This window comes from Salvelinus fontinalis, chromosome 15 (assembly GCF_029448725.1).
Source record: "Salvelinus fontinalis isolate EN_2023a chromosome 15, ASM2944872v1, whole genome shotgun sequence".
Lineage (NCBI taxonomy): Eukaryota > Metazoa > Chordata > Actinopteri > Salmoniformes > Salmonidae > Salvelinus > Salvelinus fontinalis.
Window position 1 is genome coordinate 4894444 of NC_074679.1, and position 13310 is coordinate 4907753.

A 13310-nucleotide genomic window follows, 5' to 3' on the forward strand; every position below is an offset into this window, starting at 1 on the left:
AGATACTGTCATCTTTAGTTTAGTCCAGGGCTCTCCAACCCTGTTCCTGAAGAGATACTGTCATCTTTAGTTTAGTCCAGGGCTCTCCAACCCTGTTCCTGAAGAGATACTGTCATCTTTAGTTTAGTCCAGGGCTCTCCAACCCTGTTCCTGAAGAGATACTGTCATCTTTAGTCCAGGGCTCTCCAACCCTGTTCCTGAAGAGATACTGTCATCTTTAGTCCAGGGCTCTCCAACCCTGTTCCTGAAGAGATACTGTCATCTTTAGTCCAGGGCTCTCCAACCCTGTTCCTGAAGAGACACTGTCATCTTTAGTCCAGGGCTCTCCAACCCTGTTCCTGAAGAGACACTGTCATCTTTAGTTTAGTCCAGGGCTCTCCAACCCTGTTCCTGAAGAGATACTGTCATCTTTAGTTTAGTCCAGGGTTCTCCAACCCTGTTCCTGAAGAGATACTGTCATCTTTAGTTTAGTCCAGGGCTCTCCAACCCTGTTCCTGAAGAGATACTGTCATCTTTAGTCCAGGGCTCTCCAACCCTGTTCCTGAAGAGATACTGTCATCTTTAGTTTAGTCCAGGGCTCTCCAACCCTGTTCCTGAAGAGATACTGTCATCTTTAGTTTAGTCCAGGGCTCTCCAACCCTGTTCCTGAAGAGATACTGTCATCTTTAGTTTAGTCCAGGGCTCTCCAACCCTGTTCCTGAAGAGATACTGTCATCTTTAGTTTAGTCCAGGACTCTCCAACCCTGTTCCTGAAGAGATACTGTCATCTTTAGTCCAGGGCTCTCCAACCCTGTTCCTGAAGAGATACTGTCATCTTTAGTTTAGTCCAGGGCTCTCCAACCCTGTTCCTGAAGAGATACTGTCATCTTTAGTCCAGGGCTCTCCAACCCTGTTCCTGAAGAGATACTGTCATCTTTAGTTTAGTCCAGGGCTCTCCAACCCTGTTCCTGAAGAGATACTGTCATCTTTAGTTTAGTCCAGGGCTCTCCAACCCTGTTCCTGAAGAGATACTGTCATCTTTAGTCCAGGGCTCTCCAACCCTGTTCCTGAAGAGATACTGTCATCTTTAGTCCAGGGCTCTCCAACCCTGTTCCTGAAGAGATACTGTCATCTTTAGTCCAGGGCTCTCCAACCCTGTTCCTGAAGAGATACTGTCATCTTTAGTCCAGGGCTCTCCAACCCTGTTCCTGAAGAGATACTGTCACCTTTAGTCCAGGGCTCTCCAACCCTGTTCCTGAAGAGATACTGTCATCTTTAGTCCAGGGCTCTCCAACCCTGTTCCTGAAGAGATACTGTCATCTTTAGTTTAGTCCAGGGCTCTACAACCCTGTTCCTGAAGAGATACTGTCATCTTTAGTTTAGTCCAGGGCTCTACAACCCTGTTCCTGAAGAGATACTGTCATCTTCAGTTTAGTCCAGGGCTCTCCAACCCTGTTCCTGAAGAGATACTGTCATCTTTAGTTTAGTCCAGGGTTCTCCAACCCTGTTCCTGAAGAGATACTGTCATCTTTAGTCCAGGGCTCTCCAACCCTGTTCCTGAAGAGATACTGTCATCTTTAGTTTAGTCCAGGGCTCTGCAACCCTGTTCCTGAAGAGATACTGTCATCTTTAGTCCAAGGCTCTCCAACCCTGTTCCTGAAGAAATACTGTCATCTTTAGTTTAGTCCAGGGCTCTCCAACCCTGTTCCTGAAGAGATACTGTCATCTTTAGTTTAGTCCAGGGCACTCCAACCCTGTTCCCGAAGAGATATGGACATCTTTAGTTTAGTCCAGGGCTCTCCAACCCTGTTCCTGAAGAGATACTGTCATCTTTAGTTTAATCCAGGGCTCTCCAACCCTGTTCCTGAAGAGATACTGTCATCTTTAGTTTAGTCCAGGGCTCTCCAACCCTGTTCCTGAAGAGATACTGTCATCTTTAGTTTAGTCCAGGACTCTCCAACCCTGTTCCTGAAGAGATACTGTCATCTTTAGTCCAGGGCTCTCCAACCCTGTTCCTGAAGAGATACTGTCATCTTTAGTTTAGTCCAGGGCTCTCCAACCCTGTTCCTGAAGAGATACTGTCATCTTTAGTCCAGGGCTCTCCAACCCTGTTCCTGAAGAGATACTGTCATCTTTAGTCCAGGGCTCTCCAACCCTGTTCCTGAAGAGATACTGTCATCTTTAGTTTAGTCCAGGGCTCTCCAACCCTGTTCCTGAAGAGATACTGTCATCTTTAGTTTAGTCCAGGGCTCTCCAACCCTGTTCCTGAAGAGATACTGTCATCTTTAGTCCAGGGCTCTCCAACCCTGTTCCTGAAGAGATACTGTCATCTTTAGTCCAGGGCTCTCCAACCCTGTTCCTGAAGAGATACTGTCATCTTTAGTCCAGGGCTCTCCAACCCTGTTCCTGAAGAGATACTGTCATCTTTAGTCCAGGGCTCTCCAACCCTGTTCCTGAAGAGATACTGTCATCTTTAGTCCAGGGCTCTCCAACCCTGTTCCTGAAGAGATACTGTCATCTTTAGTTTAGTCCAGGGCTCTACAACCCTGTTCCTGAAGAGATACTGTCATCTTTAGTTTAGTCCAGGGCTCTACAACCCTGTTCCTGAAGAGATACTGTCATCTTCAGTTTAGTCCAGGGCTCTCCAACCCTGTTCCTGAAGAGATACTGTCATCTTTAGTTTAGTCCAGGGTTCTCCAACCCTGTTCCTGAAGAGATACTGTCATCTTTAGTCCAGGGCTCTCCAACCCTGTTCCTGAAGAGATACTGTCATCTTTAGTTTAGTCCAGGGCTCTGCAACCCTGTTCCTGAAGAGATACTGTCATCTTTAGTCCAAGGCTCTCCAACCCTGTTCCTGAAGAGATACTGTCATCTTTAGTTTAGTCCAGGGCTCTCCAACCCTGTTCCTGAAGAGATACTGTCATCTTTAGTTTAGTCCAGGGCTCTCCAACCCTGTTCCCGAAGAGATATGGTCATCTTTAGTTTAGTCCAGGGCTCTCCAACCCTGTTCCTGAAGAGATACTGTCATCTTTAGTTTAGTCCAGGGCTCTCCAACCCTGTTCCTGAAGAGATACTGTCATCTTTAGTTTAGTCCAGGGCTCTCCAACCCTGTTCCTGAAGAGATACTGTCATCTTTATTCCAGGGCTCTCCAACCCTGTTCCTGAAGAGATACTGTCATCTTTAGTCCAGGGCTCTCCAACCCTGTTCCTGAAGAGACACTGTCATCTTTAGTCCAGGGCTCTCCAACCCTGTTCCTGAAGAGATACTGTCATCTTTAGTTTAGTCCAGGGCTCTCCAACCCTGTTCCTGAAGAGATACTGTCATCTTTAGTTTAGTCCAGGGCTCTCCAACCCTGTTCCTGAAGAGATACTGTCATCTTTAGTCCAGGGCTCTCCAACCCTGTTCCTGAAGAGATACTGTCATCTTTAGTCCAGGGCTCTCCAACCCTGTTCCTGAAGAGATACTGTCATCTTTAGTCCAGGGCTCTCCAACCCTGTTCCTGAAGAGATACTGTCATCTTTAGTCCAGGGCTCTCCAACCCTGTTCCTGAAGAGATACTGTCATCTTTAGTCCAGGGCTCTCCAACCCTGTTCCTGAAGAGATACTGTCATCTTTAGTCCAGGGCTCTCCAACCCTGTTCCTGAAGAGATACTGGCATCTTTAGTCCAGGGCTCTCCAACCCTGTTCCTGAAGAGATACTGTCATCTTTAGTCCAGGGCTCTCCAACCCTGTTCCTGAAGAGATACTGTCATCTTTAGTTTAGTCCAGGGCTCTCCAACCCTGTTCCTGAAGAGATACTGTCATCTTTAGTCCAGGGCTCTCCAACCCTGTTCCTGAAGAGATACTGTCATCTTTAGTCCAGGGCTCTCCAACCCTGTTCCTGAAGAGATACTGTCATCTTTAGTCCAGGGCTCTCCAACCCTGTTCCTGAAGAGATACTGTCATCTTTAGTCCAGGGCTCTCCAACCCTGTTCCTGAAGAGATACTGTCATCTTTAGTTTAGTCCAGGGCTCTCCAACCCTGTTCCTGAAGAGATACTGTCATCTTTAGTTTAGTCCAGGGCTCTCCAACCCTGTTCCTGAAGAGATATTGTCATCTTTAGTTTAGTCCAGGGCTCTCCAACCCTGTTCCTGAAGAGATACTGTCATCTTTAGTCCAGGGCTCTCCAACCCTGTTCCTGAAGAGATACTGTCATCTTTAGTCCAGGGCTCTCCAACCCTGTTCCTGAAGAGATACTGTCATCTTTAGTTTAGTCCAGGGCTCTGCAACCCTGTTCCTGAAGAGATACTGTCATATTTAGTCCAAGGCTCTCCAACCCTGTTCCTGAAGAGATACTGTCATCTTTAGTTTAGTCCAGGGCTCTCCAACCCTGTTCCCGAAGAGATACTGTCATCTTTAGTTTAGTCCAGGGCTCTCCAACCCTGTTCCTGAAGAGATACTGTCATCTTTAGTCCAAGGCTCTCCAACCCTGTTCCTGAAGAGATACTGTCATCTTTAGTCCAGGGCTCTCCAACCCTGTTCCTGAAGAGATACTGTCATCTTTAGTCCAGGGCTCTCCAACCCTGTTCCTGAAGAGACACTGTCATCTTTAGTCCAGGGCTCTCCAACCCTGTTCCTGAAGAGACACTGTCATCTTTAGTTTAGTCCAGGGCTCTACAACCCTGTTCCTGAAGAGATACTGTCATCTTTAGTTTAGTCCAGGGCTCTCCAACCCTATTCCTGAAGAGATACTGTCATCTTTAGTCCAGGGCTCTCCAACCCTGTTCCTGAAGAGATACTGTCATCTTTAGTTTAGTCCAGGGCTCTCCAACCCTGTTCCTGAAGAGATACTGTCATCTTTAGTTTAGTCCAGGGCTCTCCAACCCTGTTCCTGAAGAGATACTGTCATCTTTAGTTTAGTCCAGGGCTCTCCAACCCTGTTCCTGAAGAGATACTGTCATCTTTAGTTTAGTCCAGGGCTCTCCAACCCTGTTCCTGAAGAGATACTGTCATCTTTAGTTTAGTCCAGGACTCTCCAACCCTGTTCCTGAAGAGATACTGTCATCTTTAGTCCAGGGCTCTCCAACCCTGTTCCTGAAGAGATACTGTCATCTTTAGTCCAAGGCTCTCCAACCCTGTTCCTGAAGAGATACTGTCATCTTTAGTTTAGTCCAGGGCTCTCCAACCCTGTTCCCGAAGAGATACTGTCATCTTTAGTTTAGTCCAGGGCTCTCCAACCCTGTTCCTGAAGAGATACTGTCATCTTTAGTCCAAGGCTCTCCAACCCTGTTCCTGAAGAGATACTGTCATCTTTAGTCCAGGGCTCTCCAACCCTGTTCCTGAAGAGATACTGTCATCTTTAGTCCAGGGCTCTCCAACCCTGTTCCTGAAGAGACACTGTCATCTTTAGTCCAGGGCTCTCCAACCCTGTTCCTGAAGAGACACTGTCATCTTTAGTTTAGTCCAGGAATCTCCAACCCTGTTCCTGAAGAGATACTGTCATCTTTAGTTTAGTCCAGGGTTCTCCAACCCTGTTCCTGAAGAGATACTGTCATCTTTAGTTTAGTCCAGGGCTCTCCAACCCTGTTCCTGAAGAGATACTGTCATCTTTAGTCCAGGGCTCTCCAACCCTGTTCCTGAAGAGATACTGTCATCTTTAGTTTAGTCCAGGGCTCTCCAACCCTGTTCCTGAAGAGATACTGTCATCTTTAGTTTAGTCCAGGGCTCTCCAACCCTGTTCCTGAAGAGATACTGTCATCTTTAGTTTAGTCCAGGACTCTCCAACCCTGTTCCTGAAGAGATACTGTCATCTTTAGTCCAGGGCTCTCCAACCCTGTTCCTGAAGAGATACTGTCATCTTTAGTTTAGTCCAGGGCTCTCCAACCCTGTTCCTGAAGAGATACTGTCATCTTTAGTCCAGGGCTCTCCAACCCTGTTCCTGAAGAGATACTGTCATCTTTAGTTTAGTCCAGGGCTCTCCAACCCTGTTCCTGAAGAGATACTGTCATCTTTAGTTTAGTCCAGGGCTCTCCAACCCTGTTCCTGAAGAGATACTGTCATCTTTAGTTTAGTCCAGGGCTCTCCAACCCTGTTCCTGAAGAGATACTGTCATCTTTAGTCCAGGGCTCTCCAACCCTGTTCCTGAAGAGATACTGTCATCTTTAGTCCAGGGCTCTCCAACCCTGTTCCTGAAGAGATACTGTCATCTTTAGTCCAGGGCTCTCCAACCCTGTTCCTGAAGAGATACTGTCATCTTTAGTCCAGGGCTCTCCAACCCTGTTCCTGAAGAGATACTGTCATCTTTAGTCCAGGGCTCTCCAACCCTGTTCCTGAAGAGATACTGTGATCTTTAGTTTAGTCCAGGGCTCTACAACCCTGTTCCTGAAGAGATACTGTCATCTTTAGTTTAGTCCAGGGCTCTACAACCCTGTTCCTGAAGAGATACTGTCATCTTCAGTTTAGTCCAGGGCTCTCCAACCCTGTTCCTGAAGAGATACTGTCATCTTTAGTTTAGTCCAGGGTTCTCCAACCCTGTTCCTGAAGAGATACTGTCATCTTTAGTCCAGGGCTCTCCAACCCTGTTCCTGAAGAGATACTGTCATCTTTAGTTTAGTACAGGGCTCTGAAAACCTGTTCCTGAAGAGATATTGTCATCTTTAGTCCAAGGCTCTCCAACCCTGTTCCTGAAGAAATACTGTCATCTTTAGTTTAGTCCAGGGCTCTCCAACCCTGTTCCTGAAGAGATACTGTCATCTTTAGTTTAGTCCAGGGCTCTCCAACCCTGTTCCCGAAGAGATATGGTCATCTTTAGTTTAGTCCAGGGCTCTCCAACCCTGTTCCTGAAGAGATACTGTCATCTTTAGTTTAGTCCAGGAATCTCCAACCCTGTTCCTGAAGAGATACTGTCATCTTTAGTTTAGTCCAGGGCTCTCCAACCCTGTTCCTGAAGAGATACTGTCATCTTTAGTTTAGTCCAGGGCTCTCCAACCCTGTTCCTTTAGAGATACTGTCATCTTTAGTCCAGGGCTCTCCAACCCTGTTCCTGAAGAGATACTGTCATCTTTAGTTTAGTCCAGGACTCTCCAACCCTGTTCCTGAAGAGATACTGTCATCTTTAGTTTAGTCCAGGGCTCTCCAACCCTGTTCCTGAAGAGATACTGTCATCTTTAGTCCAGGGCTCTCCAACCCTGTTCCTGAAGAGATACTGTCATCTTTAGTCCAGGGCTCTCCAACCCTGTTCCTGAAGAGATACTGTCATCTTTAGTTTAGTCCAGGGCTCTCCAACCCTGTTCCTGAAGAGATACTGTCATCTTTAGTTTAGTCCAGGGCTCTCCAACCCTGTTCCTGAAGAGATACTGTCATCTTTAGTCCAGGGCTCTCCAACCCTGTTCCTGAAGAGATACTGTCATCTTTAGTCCAGGGCTCTCCAACCCTGTTCCTGAAGAGATACTGTCATCTTTAGTTTAGTCCAGGGCTCTCCAACCCTGTTCCTTTAGAGATACTGTCATCTTTAGTCCAGGGCTCTCCAACCCTGTTCCTGAAGAGATACTGTCATCTTTAGTCCAGGGCTCTCCAACCCTGTTCCTGAAGAGATACTGTCATCTTTAGTTTAGTCCAGGGCTCTCCAACCCTGTTCCTGAAGAGATACTGTCATCTTTAGTTTAGTCGAGGGCTCTCCAACCCTGTTCCCGAAGAGATACTGTCATCTTTAGTTTAGTCCAGGGTTCTCCAACCCTGTTCCTGAAGAGATACTGTCATCTTTAGTTTAGTCCAGGGCTCTCCAACCCTGTTCCTGAAGAGATACTGTCATCTTTAGTTTAGTCCAGGGCTCTCCAACCCTGTTCCTGAAGAGATACTGTCATCTTTAGTTTAGTCCAGGGCTCTCCAACCCTGTTCCTGAAGAGATACTGTCATCTTTAGTCCAGGGCTCTCCAACCCTGTTCCTGAAGAGATACTGTCATCTTTAGTTTAGTCCAGGGCTCTACAACCCTGTTCCTTTAGAGATACTGTCATCTTTAGTCCAGGGTTCTCCAACCCTGTTCCTGAAGAGATACTGTCATCTTTAGTTTAGTCCAGGACTCTCCAACCCTGTTCCTGAAGAGATACTGTCATCTTTAGTCCAAGGCTCTACAACCCTGTTCCTGAAGAGATACTGTCATATTTAGTTTAGTCCAGGGCTCTCCAACCCTGTTCCTGAAGAGATACTGTCATCTTTAGTCCAGGGCTCTCCAACCCTGTTCCTGAAGAGATACTGTCATCTTTAGTCCAGGGCTCTCCAACCCTGTTCCTGAAGAGATACTGTCATCTTTAGTTTAGTCCAGGGCTCTCCAACCCTGTTCCTGAAGAGATACTGTCATCTTTAGTTTAGTCCAGGGCTCTCCAACCCTGTTCCTGAAGAGATACTGTCATCTTTAGTCCAAGGCTCTCCAACCCTGTTCCTGAAGAGATACTGTGATCTTTAGTCCAGGGCTCTCCAACCCTGTTCCTGAAGAGATACTGTCATCTTTAGTTTAGTCCAGGGCTCTCCAACCCTGTTCCTGAAGAGATACTGTCATCTTTAGTCCAGGGCTCTCCAACCCTGTTCCTGAAGAGATACTGTCATCTTTAGTTTAGTCCAGGGCTCTCCAACCCTGTTCCTGAAGAGATACTGTCATCTTTAGTCCAGGGCTCTCCAACCCTGTTCCTGAAGAGATACTGTCATCTTTAGTTTAGTCCAGGGCTCTCCAACCCTGTTCCTGAAGAGATACTGTCATCTTTAGTCCAGGGCTCTCCAACCCTGTTCCTGAAGAGATACTGTCATCTTTAGTCCAGGGCTCTCCAACCCTGTTCCTGAAGAGATACTGTCATCTTTAGTCCAGGGATCTCCAACCCTGTTCCTGAAGAGATACTGTCATCTTTAGTTTAGTCCAGGGCTCTCCAACCCTGTTCCTGAAGAGATACTGTCATCTTTAGTTTAGTCCAGGGTTCTCCAACCCTGTTCCTGAAGAGATACTGTCATCTTTAGTTTAGTCCAGGGTTCTCCAACCCTGATCCTGAAGAGATACTGTCATCTTTAGTTTAGTCCAGGGCTCTCCAACCCTGTTCCTGAAGAGATACTGTCATCTTTAGTCCAGGGCTCTCCAACCCTGTTCCTGAAGAGATACTGTCATCTTTAGTTTAGTCCAGGGCTCTCCAACCCTGTTCCTGAAGAGATACTGTCATCTTTAGTTTAGTCCAGGGCTCTCCAACCCTGTTCCTGAAGAGATACTGTCATCTTTAGTCCAGGGCTCTCCAACCCTGTTCCTGAAGAGATACTGTCATCTTTAGTCCAGGGCTCTCCAACCCTGTTCCTGAAGAGATACTGTCATCTTTAGTTTAGTCCAGGGCTCTCCAACCCTGTTCCTTTAGAGATACTGTCATCTTTAGTCCAGGGCTCTCCAACCCTGTTCCTGAAGAGATACTGTCATCTTTAGTCCAGGGCTCTCCAACCCTGTTCCTGAAGAGATACTGTCATCTTTAGTTTAGTCCAGGGCTCTCCAACCCTGTTCCTGAAGAGATACTGTCATCTTTAGTCCAGGGCTCTCCAACCCTGTTCCCGAAGAGATACTGTCATCTTTAGTTTAGTCCAGGGCTCTCCAACCCTGTTCCTGAAGAGATACTGTCATCTTTAGTTTAGTCCAGGGCTCTCCAACCCTGTTCCTGAAGAGATACTGTCATCTTTAGTCCAGGGCTCTCCAACCCTGTTCCTGAAGAGATACTGTCATCTTTAGTTTAGTCCAGGGCTCTACAACCCTGTTCCTTTAGAGATACTGTCATCTTTAGTCCAGGGTTCTCCAACCCTGTTCCTGAAGAGATACTGTCATCTTTAGTTTAGTCCAGGACTCTCCAACCCTGTTCCTGAAGAGATACTGTCATCTTTAGTCCAAGGCTCTACAACCCTGTTCCTGAAGAGATACTGTCATATTTAGTTTAGTCCAGGGCTCTCCAACCCTGTTCCTGAAGAGATACTGTCATCTTTAGTCCAGGGCTCTCCAACCCTGTTCCTGAAGAGATACTGTCATCTTTAGTCCAGGGCTCTCCAACCCTGTTCCTGAAGAGATACTGTCATCTTTAGTTTAGTCCAGGGCTCTCCAACCCTGTTCCTGAAGAGATACTGTCATCTTTAGTTTAGTCCAGGGCTCTCCAACCCTGTTCCTGAAGAGATACTGTCATCTTTAGTCCAGGGCTCTCCAACCCTGTTCCTGAAGAGATACTGTCATCTTTAGTTTAGTCCAGGGCTCTCCAACCCTGTTCCTGAAGAGATAATGTCATCTTTAGTCCAGGGCTCTCCAACCCTGTTCCTGAAGAGATACTGTCATCTTTAGTTTAGTCCAGGGCTCTCCAACCCTGTTCCTGAAGAGATACTGTCATCTTTAGTCCAGGGCTCTCCAACCCTGTTCCTGAAGAGATACTGTCATCTTTAGTTTAGTCCAGGGCTCTCCAACCCTGTTCCTGAAGAGATACTGTCATCTTTAGTCCAGGGCTCTCCAACCCTGTTCCTGAAGAGATACTGTCATCTTTAGTCCAGGGCTCTCCAACCCTGTTCCTGAAGAGATACTGTCATCTTTAGTCCAGGGCTCTCCAACCCTGTTCCTGAAGAGATACTGTCATCTTTAGTCCAGGGATCTCCAACCCTGTTCCTGAAGAGATACTGTCATCTTTAGTTTAGTCCAGGGCTCTCCAACCCTGTTCCTGAAGAGATACTGTCATCTTTAGTTTAGTCCAGGGTTCTCCAACCCTGTTCCTGAAGAGATACTGTCATCTTTAGTTTAGTCCAGGGTTCTCCAACCCTGTTCCTGAAGAGATACTGTCATCTTTAGTTTAGTCCAGGGCTCTCCAACCCTGTTCCTGAAGAGATACTGTCATCTTTAGTCCAGGGCTCTCCAACCCTGTTCCTGAAGAGATACTGTCATCTTTAGTTTAGTCCAGGGCTCTCCAACCCTGTTCCTGAAGAGATACTGTCATCTTTAGTTTAGTCCAGGGCTCTCCAACCCTGTTCCTGAAGAGATACTGTCATCTTTAGTTTAGTCCAGGGCTCTCCAACCCTGTTCCTGAAGAGATACTGTCATCTTTAGTTTAGTCCAGGACTCTCCAACCCTGTTCCTGAAGAGATACTGTCATCTTTAGTCCAGGGCTCTCCAACCCTGTTCCTGAAGAGATACTGTCATCTTTAGTTTAGTCCAGGGCTCTACAACCCTGTTCCTGAAGAGATACTGTCATCTTTAGTTTAGTCCAGGGCTCTCCAACCCTGTTCCTGAAGAGATACTGTCATCTTTAGTTTAGTCCAGGGCTCTCCAACCCTGTTCCTGAAGAGATACTGTCATCTTTAGTCCAGGGCTCTCCAACCCTGTTCCTGAAGAGATACTGTCTTGTAGGTTTTAACTCCAACCCTAATCTAGCGCACCTGATTCTAATAATTAACTAGTTGATATGCTGGTTAGTTACAACTGGGTTTGGAGTGAAAACCGACAGAAGGGCAGCTCTCCAGGAGTGCCCTGGTTTAGTTCATAGATTGGTTTGGTCTAGCACATCCACCCATAGATTGGTTTGGTCTAGCCCATTCAACCATAGATTGGTTTGGTCTAGCCCATCCAACCATAGATTGGTTTGGTCTAGCCCATCCAACCATAGATTGGTTTGGTCTAGCCCATCCAACCATAGATTGGTTTGGTCTAGCCCATCCAACCATAGATTGGTTTGGTCTAGCCCATCCAACCATAGATTGGTTTTGTCTAGCCCATCCAACCATAGATTGGTTTTGTCTAGCCCATCCAACCATAGATTGGTTTTGTTGATTTAGTCTATAGATTGATTTGGTCTAGTGTGCTGTTCTGCCATGCTACAGTCTATTGTCTGTTCAAGGGTCATGTTTCTTTCACTGCAGTGTTGAAGATTAGTTGCCACGGTGACTTGGTACTGTGTGTGTGTGTGTGTGTGTGCAGAAACATCTGATATTTCCTCTCTTCGATTATATAAATCACAGGGTCTACTAAAGACAGAAGAACATGTGAGGTAGTGTGTTGTCTTATGTCCTGTTTATGGGAACTATTTTATTCTATTTTTACTCTGTAAGTGTGCTTGTGTATCTTGAAAGGTAGGAGTAAAATGTTTTGTTATTATTGTTATTACTATTGTTGTTATTATTATTGTTATTGTTAGTTATTATTATTGCTGTTATTGTTAGCTGTTATTGTTATCATTGTTAGTTATTATTATTGCTATTATTATTGGTAATATTATTATTGTTGTTATGGTTGTTATTGTTATTATTAATATAGTTGTTATTATTATTATTAATATTGGTAATATTATTATTGTTGTTATTGTTAGTTATTATTGCTGTTGTTAATATTGGTAATATTATTATTGTTATTATTATTATTATTGTTGTTGTTATTGTTAATATTGGTAATATTATTATTGTTAATATTATTATTATTATTATGTTGTTATTATTGTTATTGTTATTATTATTATTGTTGTTATTATTATTATTAGGGGTTCAAGCAGCAAAGCCTTACTGCATTTAACATTTAAGTCATTTAGCAGACGCTCTTATCCAGAGCGACTTACAAATTGGTGTTACTGTATTTGTTCCTGTTTATTACTACTCTTCTTTCCGTAATGGAAAATAAAACGACAAATTCCCGTGAGACGGTGAGGCCTAGGCGGGTGAAACCTGGCATGATGGTAAAAGGGCCACACGGTGGCTCTTTAAACAATCGATTTAGCATGCACACTTTGCAAGGTCATGCCCCTCACCCCACGTGAGCAAGAGTTGATAGGTTATATGCCTGGTTCTGTACGAGGGCAAGTGGTGGGAGGTGGATAAACCAGTTTGGGAACATTTGTCTTCCCAGTAGAAGCAAAAATGTATTGAACTTATTAGTCGGAAATCAACTGAAGGTATTGAACTTATTAGAACAATTAAATTAGCCTAAAATGATAAGGCATGAACAAAATGCATGAGTGAATCGTGTTTTCTTTCAACTTTCTGAAGAGGCAACAGGAAAAACCCTTCTGTGTACATGTGTTTGTCTGCCACTATGTAGCCGTTAGCGATGATGCTAATGACGACCGTCTTCTGATAGATGAAAAGGCTTACCTAACATTAAAATGTTAACTACAAAATAGTCTTTGGCAGCAGCTAACGGGGATCCATAATAAATACAAATACACCTGAATTTGGGGGGGGGTTTCTCCCATTCTTCTCTGCAGATCCTCTCAAGCTCTGTCTGGTTGGATGGGGAGCGTCGCTGCACAGCTGTTTTCAGGTCTGTCCAGAGATGTTCGATCGGGTTCAAGTCCGGGCTCTGGCTAGGCCACAAAGTAA